At 41.7% G+C, this 10,878-nt stretch overlaps 1 protein-coding gene across 6 annotated transcripts in view; it reads left to right on the top strand.

The window, feature by feature from the left end:
- Positions 1-296: 296 nt before the first annotated feature.
- The window catches only part of DTNB (dystrobrevin beta), a 197,035-nt gene continuing 186,453 nt past the window's right edge, over positions 297-10,878 (top strand). For all 6 annotated transcript variants that reach the window (XR_004549462.1, XM_034060608.1, XM_034060607.1 and 3 more), the window contains exons 1-2: positions 297-414; positions 1,230-1,308. The gene's annotated coding sequence lies outside the window, so the exon portion shown is untranslated. The remainder of the gene's footprint in view (positions 415-1,229; positions 1,309-10,878) is intronic.

Here is a 10,878-nt window from a genome sequence, read left to right as displayed (position 1 = left end):
GCCCGTGGGCGCGAGGGGAGCGCGCCCCGGCCTTAGCCACCGATTGGCTGAGGGACACGGAGGAGCGCGCGGGGCGAGCGCACGCGCGCACGTCAGCCCCCGGAGAAGAGTCTGCCTCGTGATTGGCTGCCGGGCGGTGTCGCAGAAAGCGGGAGGGGATAGGAGGGTCAGCTGATTGGCTGAGAGAGACGGAGGGGGTGAGGCGGTTACTGGCTCAGATTGGAGGGAGTGCGCGCGCCCTTGCGGAGGGGTGCTCGGATTGGCTGTGCGGCGCGAGGCGGCCGGGGACCGTTGGAGTGGGGAGGCTGAGGCGCTTGGCCACCCGTGCCCCAGAGCCGGCGGTGTGGCGGCGAGCGGCGGACCGAGACCGGGCAGTCCCGGGGCCCTCACCCCTGACCGCCGCCCCCGGCATAGGTGCGTGGCTGGCGGGACGCAGGCAGGCGCCAGCGGGGCCAGGCGGGCCCGCTGCGAGCACCGCTACCGCCTGCGGGGTGGGAGGGTGCGGGGCCTTGCAGGGCGGAGGGTGCCCTGTTCCGCCGCTAACCGGGCAGGTGGCAGGGACCGGCGGGCGGGGGGGCAGGCCCGGGGCGCGCCCCTGCTGCCTGCGAAGTCCTGGTAGCTGCGCAAGCTGGAGCCCCTCGCGTCAGCCCCGGGAGCTGCGGGTGCGGTAGCGGGGCTTGCCGGTCTCCGGGCCTGGTGCAGAGGAAGTGCCGAGCGAGCGCCCTGTGGGAGGCCTGGGATGGAGGAGAGCTGGTACTCCTAAGCGGGCCCCGGATACCTTGGAGAGAGCCCCGCGGATTTACCTGCCCCAGGCTCCGCGCCGCAGCTCCCCATGGGTAAGCTGTTGGCTGGCAGCGGGAGCGTCCTGGCGCCCGAACGCTGCTGGCTGCGTCTCACGGCTCGTCTTGGAGCAGGCAGATGCTCGCGTAGACGCAGAATCATAAAGTCATAGAATAGTTAGGGCTGGAAATGACCTCAAGATCATCCAGTTCCAACTCCCTGCCATGGGCAGGGACACCTCACACTAAACCATATCACCCAAGGCTTCTTCGTTTATGTGTAATTAAGAGGATACGCAATCAGGGCAAATGTAGCATAATCACAGCTGTAACTGCAGAATAGCAAGGGGAGATGTTACTTTCCTGTGTAAAACCACGGCTTTATCGATGAAAACCCCCCAACCCAACTCAGTTTTTATTTCTCTCCCTTCCCCCTCCTCATCTCTTTAGATTGTCTTTAAATGTTTGAAGAAGGAACTGAGCCCAGGACAGTGGAAGTTGCCCTGAGAGACTTCTCAGTGTAATCCAGGTAATGTGATCTGTTGTGACTGCCTTGGGTATTGAGCTTAAAAACTTATATTATCTAACTGATTTCAGATGCCTGTTTCTCACACTTGCATAACTGATGTTGAAACTCATTCATTTATGACAAACTTCTGGTATGAAGTAGTGATTTCTGCAGTTTATGTGAAGTATTGCACATGTAAAAATATTCCCATGTGAGGTGCAATCTTGTATTTAAAAAACCCCACACAATGACACTCTTGTGCAACAGATCCCAAAGCTGAGGATGGTGAAGCTGGTGAATATTCTTTTGGAGACCTAGGGGAATCTCACTGGTGGTAGCACATCAACAAAGTACTTTCTTCTTTTGGAGAGCTTGGCGAGGCACTGAGGACAGGCTGGATAGCACAAGCATACTTTGAAAGTTGTTTCTGTGCTGCTTGATATAATGTGTCTCATAGATTTGAGTTGTTAAATTTAGAATTTGGTCTATAGTTGTGCATTACTGCCTTCTAAAAATGCTTTGTACTGTTGGCTTTCTTTTCTTACTCTGGTTCCTAAAGCTGACTATATTGACAGAGTGCCACAAAGATGCTCTGGGGCCTGGAGCACCTCTCCTATAGAGACAGGCTGACAGAGCTGGGTTTGTTCAGTCTGGAGAACAGAAGGCTCCAGCCAGGGAGACCTTAAAGTAGTTTCCAGAAATTGGAGAGCTGCTTTTGGCAAGGACCTGCAGGGACAGGACAAGTGGGAATGGCTTTAAAGTAACAGAGGGATGATTTATATTAGATATTAGGAAGAAGCTGAGGCACTGGCCCAGGCAGCCCAGAGAAGCTGTGGCTACCCCATCCCTGGCAGTGTTCAAGGCCAGGTTGGATGGGGCTTGGAGCAACCTGGTCTAGTGGAAGGTGTTCCTGTCTGTGCAGGGGTTGGAACTGGATAAGCTTTAATGTCCCTTCCAACCCAAACCATTTTGTGATTCTATGATGCTCTGTTTGGTGTGGCTGTCCAGTGACAAAACATTCCATATGCCTGAACCAGTAGTTCAAAAAGTCAGAAGTCTCAGGTTTTAAAAGTTGGCAAATGCTGGATTGAAGAGCTGAGGTTTTTTTTCTTCCCACTTTCTTTTCCTTGGCAAGTATATATCCAGAGGCTCCTGGATAGTATCATAAAGTACACCTGAAGGAAATGTGGTAACACAAAAGCATTGCTTTAAGACTGTTGCTTTTTGCATTTCTTCTTCTCCAAAGAGTATTTCAGATTCATGGGGAATTTAGATAAAAGACCTCCTACTGATCTGAAGGCTTCCTTTTTGGGGATAGGGGAAGAGTAGAATTAATCGCTAGCAGTGTAGGGGAGAGTGAACGGTAATCTCTCCCCAGAACATGGACACTTTGCAAAGGCTTTCCATGGAGTGTGGTACAGACTTTTCTGAAGTTCTTCTCCAGATTAGTCAATTCATGTCATGTTTCCAGCAACATCGTTCCCTTGATTATTAAATTCTTGCTATGGTTTTGTCTGCCCAGGATTCTACTCCAGAGGCAGCTTGCTTAGGTCACTGCCTTCAGCATATTGTCCTGCTTGAACCCTGTGGGTTTCTGTTTTGTGCCATTATCATACATGAGATTCTTGTCTTTGTTTTGAGGCTGTTTGATGATATATTCCCAATCTACTGCTGAGCTCAGCACTAAGAAGGGTGCTTCCTGCGCTGGTGTTTGGGATGCCAGTTTGACTACTTGTTACATGAGCTCACATTTATGAGAGCACATCCAGCAGACCTCTGTGTAAGCACCTTATGACACCCCCCTCATTGTTCATTAAAGTTCTTGTGATGAATTGTCTCAAAGTTTTTTTTTTGCAGCAGACTGCTTCTTGCCTTAGGCTGTGGATTATTTTAGAATGGTAAATTCCTTTATACACTGTGTTGCAGTCAATACATTCAGGCATCTGGTTTATCACAGAACCTAGATGTCTGAATATTAATATGAATTTTAAGAAGTGATAAATGGTATAGAAAACTTCAGAAGAAGCTGTAGTGCAAAGAGTAAGAGCTTTTGCATTAACATAAAGTTTTCCATCAATTTAATTATATTATGTACCAGTACTGCAGGGTGGCATTAGGAGTGATAACTACAGTTCTTTGTAGCCATGGCTGTGTGTTCCCTATTGTTACTTGTGCCAGCTGACAGGTTTGGAAGCGGGAGAAAGTGAAGTCTGGAGGTTTAAACCAAGGACTCTGGGATTAGTTGGTTCATTAACCAGCATGTACTTTGGCTGCGTGCTTCAGAGAGCCTGGCATCATCTGCCTGATCTGTTACAGGCTTCCAAAGAACCCAGCTGATGTATTCAGATACAGCACTTTTTGCAAATAGTTCCCTAGAACTCCTTTTGAAAGGAAAGGTAAATAATTCTCTTAGCTTAGACATGGTAGTGTGTAGTCACAGAATGCATCACCTGGAAGTCACAAAGGCAGTGCCCCAGCAGGTGTGAAGGGCTGGCTTTCAGCATTCCACACACAGCACAGCCTCATTTTCTGACAATTATCTATGCTGCTTTCTTTTACTGGTTTCAGGGTTAGGTTATCTGGTGATAAGGATTTGAATTCACAATGTTTGTATTAAGTTAATATTTGGGTTTTTTGGTTGTTTTGTTTGGTTTTTTTCTCTTGACTACCAGGGAGAAGAAATTGTGATTGTATTGTGTATGTTTGGTTTAGTGTTTAAACAGGTTTTTACTGGTACACTGTGGCTAAACTTAAACGGTTTCATGGGCCTTTTCCATTCCTGTGGCTTTCAAGGGCTACTGGAAGGGATGAAAGTATTTTAACTCTTAGCTGTGCTAAAGTAATACATATTTATAAAAATACTTGCACCATTGGAGGTGAATTTTAGAAGAATTTGTTGTGTAAAGTGTGTACTCTAGTTACAAAACACTTAAGATCTCAGTAACTCTACTGTAAGTAGTTACCCTCTGCCTGCAAGTGTGAGTTGTTTTTTAGTCTTTGAGTCTTGTTGCTTTGAAGTGCAGTTTTTTACTTCATTTAAGAAATGAAGGAGTGAAGAGGGTGTTCTGCTGTAACACAAATGGGGAGGGAGCCTAGTCCCTAAATACGGGGAAAGTGACAAAGGTAAGGGAGAAAAGCTTTTAGTTTTACAGAAGGCAATGCTAAGAATGTTTTAGCATTTGATTAATTTGATGAATTAAAATTTTACACTTGGCTTATTTTGTTCTTCCTTTCTTAAAGAAAGAAAACATTACATTTGTGTCCACAGTTGGTCACAGATTTGGAATGTTGAATTACAGTTGAGCAGAAAAGTAGCTGTCAGAGTTATGCACATGTTACAGATGGCAACAGCAGTAGAAGACCATGTAGAGCTGAATGTTCAGGACAGAATATTCTAGAAGGGATTCTATGGAATATAGTCTGCAAAGAGCAGTTAAATGGGAGGCAGGGGAGGGGTGAAGTTTCCAGTTCTACTGAATGTGTTCTGTGTTATTGCTTGTAAGTCAGGTTTTTATAACAGCAGAACAGACTTTGAGAAGACAACAGTAAACAATAAGAAAAATGGACTGGCTGGTAGTATCGTTCAACTTGCTGTGTGATCCTACAGGTTGTATAGCAGAGCAGACAGCAAATTAGTTGGAAGTAGGTGTGCTATAAAGTACACAAATGAAATGTTTCTTTCCCTGGTTACCTATGGATGTGACCACAGTATAGTTCAGGGTTTTTTTTTGTAATACCTTTGCAGATGGCAAGCCTGCAAGTCTTGAGAGGCTTACCAGTTGAACAGCCTGGCTGTGCAGGCATGGAAGTGTTATCTCCAGGGAGAGAGGTGCCTTAGGGACAGGCGGAATCCAGGTGACAAGCACAACAGTATTCTTTGAGGTTGTTTATTTATATTATTTTTTTTTTTGCAGCACTTATGGGATCTTATCTTTTAATTACTGTTACTCTTTTATTTATGTTTCATAGAATGATCACATCAAAGGAAATACTGGGACAGTAGGGAGGCACCAGTGGTTTTGAAAACTATTTTGGGTACAGCCAATTTTCTGAAGAAGGTATCACTTATTTCTGGCAGCTCAGACAAAGTTAAGGCTGCCTGGGACTATATATGTGTTCAGTTTCCCACTGACTGCAGCAAATGGCAGCTATACTGTTAAACTTAGATTAAAGTCCTTATTCTGTACTCTCACACCCTTTTAATAATGTCTAACTTAAAAAAATAACTTTGTAGACCGTGAAGTTTACATTTTAAGTTAATATAGGCAATAAAATCATAATTATGTAAAGAATTAAAATTGGGTATGTTTCTTCCCCCCCCCTCCCCCCATTCAGTTGTGCTCATGGAAGCAGCTCATCTTTCCAAGTGTTTGTCATGATCCCTTTGACTGGAATTTACCATCTCTGCAGGTGTGCCAAAGGAGCAGTCTGTGAACTTTTTCTGATGTGCTGAAACTTTTCATCTAATGTGATGACATCTGAAGCAAGGCAGAAAGGGAAGGTCTTGTGTGGGTTACTATTGCTTGGTGGATATGGTAGCAAGTGATAGGGATCTAGAAGTGATGAAAGATACTGAAAATGGTATTATCTTCTGGTGTGGCTGATCTGGGAGGAAAGCAGTGTTTATGCTCTGTACTGTGATCTGCCAGCTTGAGATCTGCATTAGTTTGCATTTTGTCAGTGTTCATATATGTGTGTTACCCTGATGGTGGTTCAGTCCTTGTACTGTTCATGCTCCATCTGTTAGTGTAGGTTAATGGAGAAAAGGGCAAAAATGTAACTCAAAACACTTCGTAATAAGTATTCCATTTTGGTGAAGAGGCAATTTTAGGAATCTCTCTTGTGTGCTAGTAAGCAGTTCTGGGAACTTGCAGATTAAAATTGCTAAAAAAGGGATTGTAAGATTCACACTGGGAGAGCTGAGAAACACAGATTGCACAGAACCCCCCTCCAGTGTTATAAAGAAGATGAGTCTTCCCTTCCTGAGAGGGAGAGGTAAGCTGCTAATTAGTGTATTTATAGCTTCTTATTGCTTGAAAATCCTGGTGTAATATTTCATTTATCTAACATTAACATTGCATTATTTAAGGTAAACAGTTTTAACTACTGAATTTGCTCTTGTTTGCAGACTTGTGGTAGATCTTATGTAATAGACATTACTCTTAACTTCAGCCTCAAAATCATCAGTGCAGGTTGTAAAAACACATTTCTGCTCCTCAGGCTTTTGGACAGTAAAGAAAAATAAGAGTTTGTGATGGCTCTCCAGGTATTCAAGAAAAGCATTTTTGTGTTTTAGGCACTTCTTGTCTGGAGTTCTGTGCATACTCTTTAGTTTGCTCAAAACCAGATCTGATGGTGCAGTATGTGTTTAAACACACAATGCTGTCCCTAATAGCTTGCAAGGTTTTTTGTTTCTCATTCATAACAGTTTTCTGCTTACTAAAAATAGATATATATTGCCATGTACCTAAGCCAATACCCTGTAGTATTATTTTAAAGCTCTCTTTGGTTTTGTGATTTAAACTTCATAAGAATTAGGTTGCTGGTATGCAGTGCCTGCTGTTGGTCTCACCAGCCTCTCTGTATTATTGCACCTGAGCCATAAATTCTTTAGGTCAGGGATTTCCTTCATATCTGGGCATTGAACAGTTACATACATGAAGTGAAATCCTGTGGGGTTAGAATCATAGAATAGTTAGGATTGGAAAGGACCTCAAGATCATCTACTTCCAACCCCCCTGCCATGGACAGGGACACCTCACACTAAACCATATCACCCAAGGCTTCATCCAACCTGGTCTTGAACACTGCCAGGGATGGAGCATTCACTACCTCCCTGGGCAACCCATTCCAGTTCCTCATCACCCTAACAGTAAAGAATTTCTTCCTTATATCCAGTCTAAACCTCTGCTGTTTAAGTTACAGTAACTCACATGCTTTGGAGCTCTACTTGAATTTTTTTCTGTTTCATCTTGAGGTAATCTGGAGCTTCTCTATAAAATAGTGTTTAAAGCTCTTGAAAGTTTTGAAAGAAAACCATGGTTAAATATTGCTACTTGTTCCATCTTTGTTTAACTTGTATCATAAATTCTTTATTGGTTTCTTATAGCTGGGAAGATAAGATTGCTGGTCTTGCACTGGGGCTTAGACAAGTGCCAAGATTTTATTTCTTTAATTTCCTGATAGAGAAAACAGACTGGCTGAGAGTGTGTGGCTGTGTGCAGTGTCCTGTACAAACAAAACAAATGTCTTACAGTTTAAGCACAAGTGGCAAGGCATCCAGTAGGGAAATGTTTAGTTCTTAGTACTTTTTTTTTTCAAAACATCCTGATTACCATTCATTTTCAAGATAGTTTACTGTATAACATGTGCATATTTTTGCAGAATCTTCTGTAAGAGTATTATAGTCCACTGTATTTATTAAAAAAAAAACAAACCCATTGGTTTGTATAGAATTTCACTGGAAAGTCATAATCCATTCTCTTGGTCTTAGTCTAGTGGGATTGTTTTTTCCTTTATGCCTTTCTCCTAGACTGAAGTCAGTTTTGAATGCTTCCATAAGATCTTTACAAGTCCAGTACTTGTAAGAAAGCTTTCTCTTAAAAATCTGTAAGAGGCCTTGAAGTTTTGGGGAAACCATGCCACTAGGAAATGCATTTTCTTTCTCAGAGATGCTCTGTTACTCCTGTTGCTGTAGATGCAGAAGTAACATCTTAAAGTATTTTTACTGCTTTTGTGTACAATTATTTACGCTTCAATTTTTTACTCCATACAGTGATGCGAGCAGTATGAAATGTTAAGTTAAACTAGGAGAATTATCAGAAATGGTTAGAATATCCATTAAAAGAAGATGTTGCCAGTCTACTTGTGTAAGTATAACAGGCTTGTCTTTTTGTCTTCCTGGGTTTTGGTCTAAGTGTGTTAGATGTGTCCCCAAAAATACCTTCTAGATTGCTTTCTTTTTCCTAATAAGAGGCATAAGGTAATGCAGGACTACTTTTCATCAATTACATATATTTGTGTTTGACTGCTGATAAAAGAGAGATTGGAATGTGAACCAAGAAAGGATGAAGAACAACGGAATGAGTAAGACAGCATCAAATATTTTGAATAGAGAGGGAGATTAGGGGATGAAATCAATCTTTGTGAGTTTTTTGTTCAAGTTCTTAAGAAAAAGTAAAAATGCTTCAGCTTCTTTTTACTGAAATCTAAGATTATTGTTGTTATACTCCATCAAATCTTTTATGACAGTTTAGAAATTGCTTAAAATTGTTTAAATCAAATGACAGCTGAAGGCATACAAGTTTAGAAGGCCAAAACGAACGCCTGAAGTGCTAAAACAGATGTGACAGTAATAATGTTTTCTGCAAGTACAGATGTGCCTGAAGTTTTATTCGGTATCTTCATCGCAATGACAGATTCATTCAAATTTTTAAAAGTGAATGAACTGACAAGGAGTGAAAGCTTTTCTGTAAACCACCCATGAAGATGTGTTCCTTCTCACTGGAAAGCCAGCAGAAAGTTACAAAACTGCCTTCACTGGATATCGAGTATATTTAAGATTAGTATATTCCCTAAACTGGTAGTCTGATTATTTTATTTTTAATTACAAGTTATTTCTGAACATAAATAGGTATAAGCACAATTTTACCCTCACATCAATTGCGTTATCGGTAATAATGATCAGAAATACTATTTCTGCTAGTGAAATGCAAGATCAAAAATCTGAACAAACTCAAATTTCATAATTCATTAAGTTACCTTGTATTTCTGCGACCACCTTCTGTTTGGCTGATGAGGCTGCATTTCAGTGGTTTTCTGGAAATGGTTATCAAGTCATAAAGATCCAAATCTGCTTTGGAGTTCATCTTAAATGTGGAAATACAAAATAAACCAAAATTGACTTTTAAAGAAAAAAAAAGCCAAACAACTCCCTAGTTAATTAACCTATTTAGTGACTGAATTACAGTAATAAAAAAGCAGTGAGGAAGCACCTGAAATTGCAGAGATGGAACCCAAACAATGAAATTTCAGTTTATAGTCTCTAAGGGAGTAGGAAGTCAATACAATAGCAGTTAGGGAAGGACAGATGTGTGACTCCTTAAATGGTGGCTATAGTTAGGGCAAGATCACAAGGGCTGCTCTGTTAGCTAAGATTAACTACACAATCTGTCTCCCTCCCTTAGATTTGAAGAGGAAAAGCTGCTTCTTTAGGCCGTTACCTACAGCTGATGAGCTCCAAGAAGAGCGAAACCTTTTAAGATAGGTCCTGTAGTATTGGCCTGAAAACCATCAGCAGGGTTTGTTCACATTCACATTTGTGCATAAGCTAAGAGTGCTGTCAGAAACCACAGAAACAGGTGGTCCAGAGGCATCCTGTCTGAGCCCATTACAGCAAGTCAAGGGGAAAACAGATGTCAGGTTCTACTTATTTGTATATCAGTTTTTTTGCAGCCAGGAGTACATGTATAATGCATGCGTGTGGTGTGGGAGGGAGCTTTTAAAGGTAAGGAAGAGGAAGAACTGTGAAAGAGAAGAATGGAATATAAATAGGAAAAGAAAAAACTTGAGCAAAGTAAGAAAAATGGCTGTGTTTATGGTTCTATTGAAGGTATTTTGGATGGTGACTTACTGTAGAATTCTCCATTATTTATTGGTAAGGAATTTATCAATTGACTGTCAGGTTAACTGTCACAGAGGTTGCCCATGAGGCAACAGACCAGGGTTATTGGACCTACTGAAAGAAAAAGGTGAATGGATGAAGGGAAATGGCAAATTTTCTGAAGGTTTGCGTCAAACACACTGAGCTGTAGCTTTGAGGTACAAACCTGTCACAGTTTTTATGCTTTAAGGTGAACATTACTTTATAACAATTATATACAAGTAACTGTTAGCATTTAGTGATTTTTTTCTAATATTATTTAATAATAATGAAACTGTGTTTCTCTAGTATTTTACTGAAATGCAGATAATTCCCTGCTGATTCTCAATATTATGAATTTAAATATATTTAAATAATAGCCATCTTGAGCTAGAATCTCCCATGGGATTTGAGGCCAGTCTTCTCATTACAGTAAAAAAACCCAACCCTTTTTTATATATGAATGTAGACATACAGATACATACAGTTATGTATAAGTAAATCATCATAATAATGCTACCACATCTCAATAACTTCCAACAGCCTCAGCCTCTGACTGGCTGAAATCAGAGCAGTTTGGGGCTTACTTGGAGTATCTATAATTTAAGAAGCAAGTGCAACTGTACAGTGTCAGGTGCTGGCTGCAGAAGTTGCTTCAACTCTTACACTTTGGTTTCTGATTTCAGCTTGAGCATACTTCAGACCCAAAGGCTGCAGTTGGTGTTAATACTTATACCCACTTTCCTGGCATGTAAGAACTAAACTCTTTGCCAACACTGGGCTCATCTCACTGATTTCAGATTTTCTTTCTTAAAGTTGCTGCCTCTTAAAGCAGACCATATTCTGTGGAATATGCAGCACGATCTTTACTATAAAGTCAAGCACTGTCCTGTCACTGCAGGGAAGAAATTCTGTATTTCACAGCATCAGACTGGAGTAGAGCACTTGAG

Source organism: Melopsittacus undulatus, chromosome 3, assembly GCF_012275295.1.
Source record: "Melopsittacus undulatus isolate bMelUnd1 chromosome 3, bMelUnd1.mat.Z, whole genome shotgun sequence".
NCBI classification, from domain to species: domain Eukaryota; kingdom Metazoa; phylum Chordata; class Aves; order Psittaciformes; family Psittaculidae; genus Melopsittacus; species Melopsittacus undulatus.
This window is presented reverse-complemented; position numbering and strand designations above follow the sequence as displayed.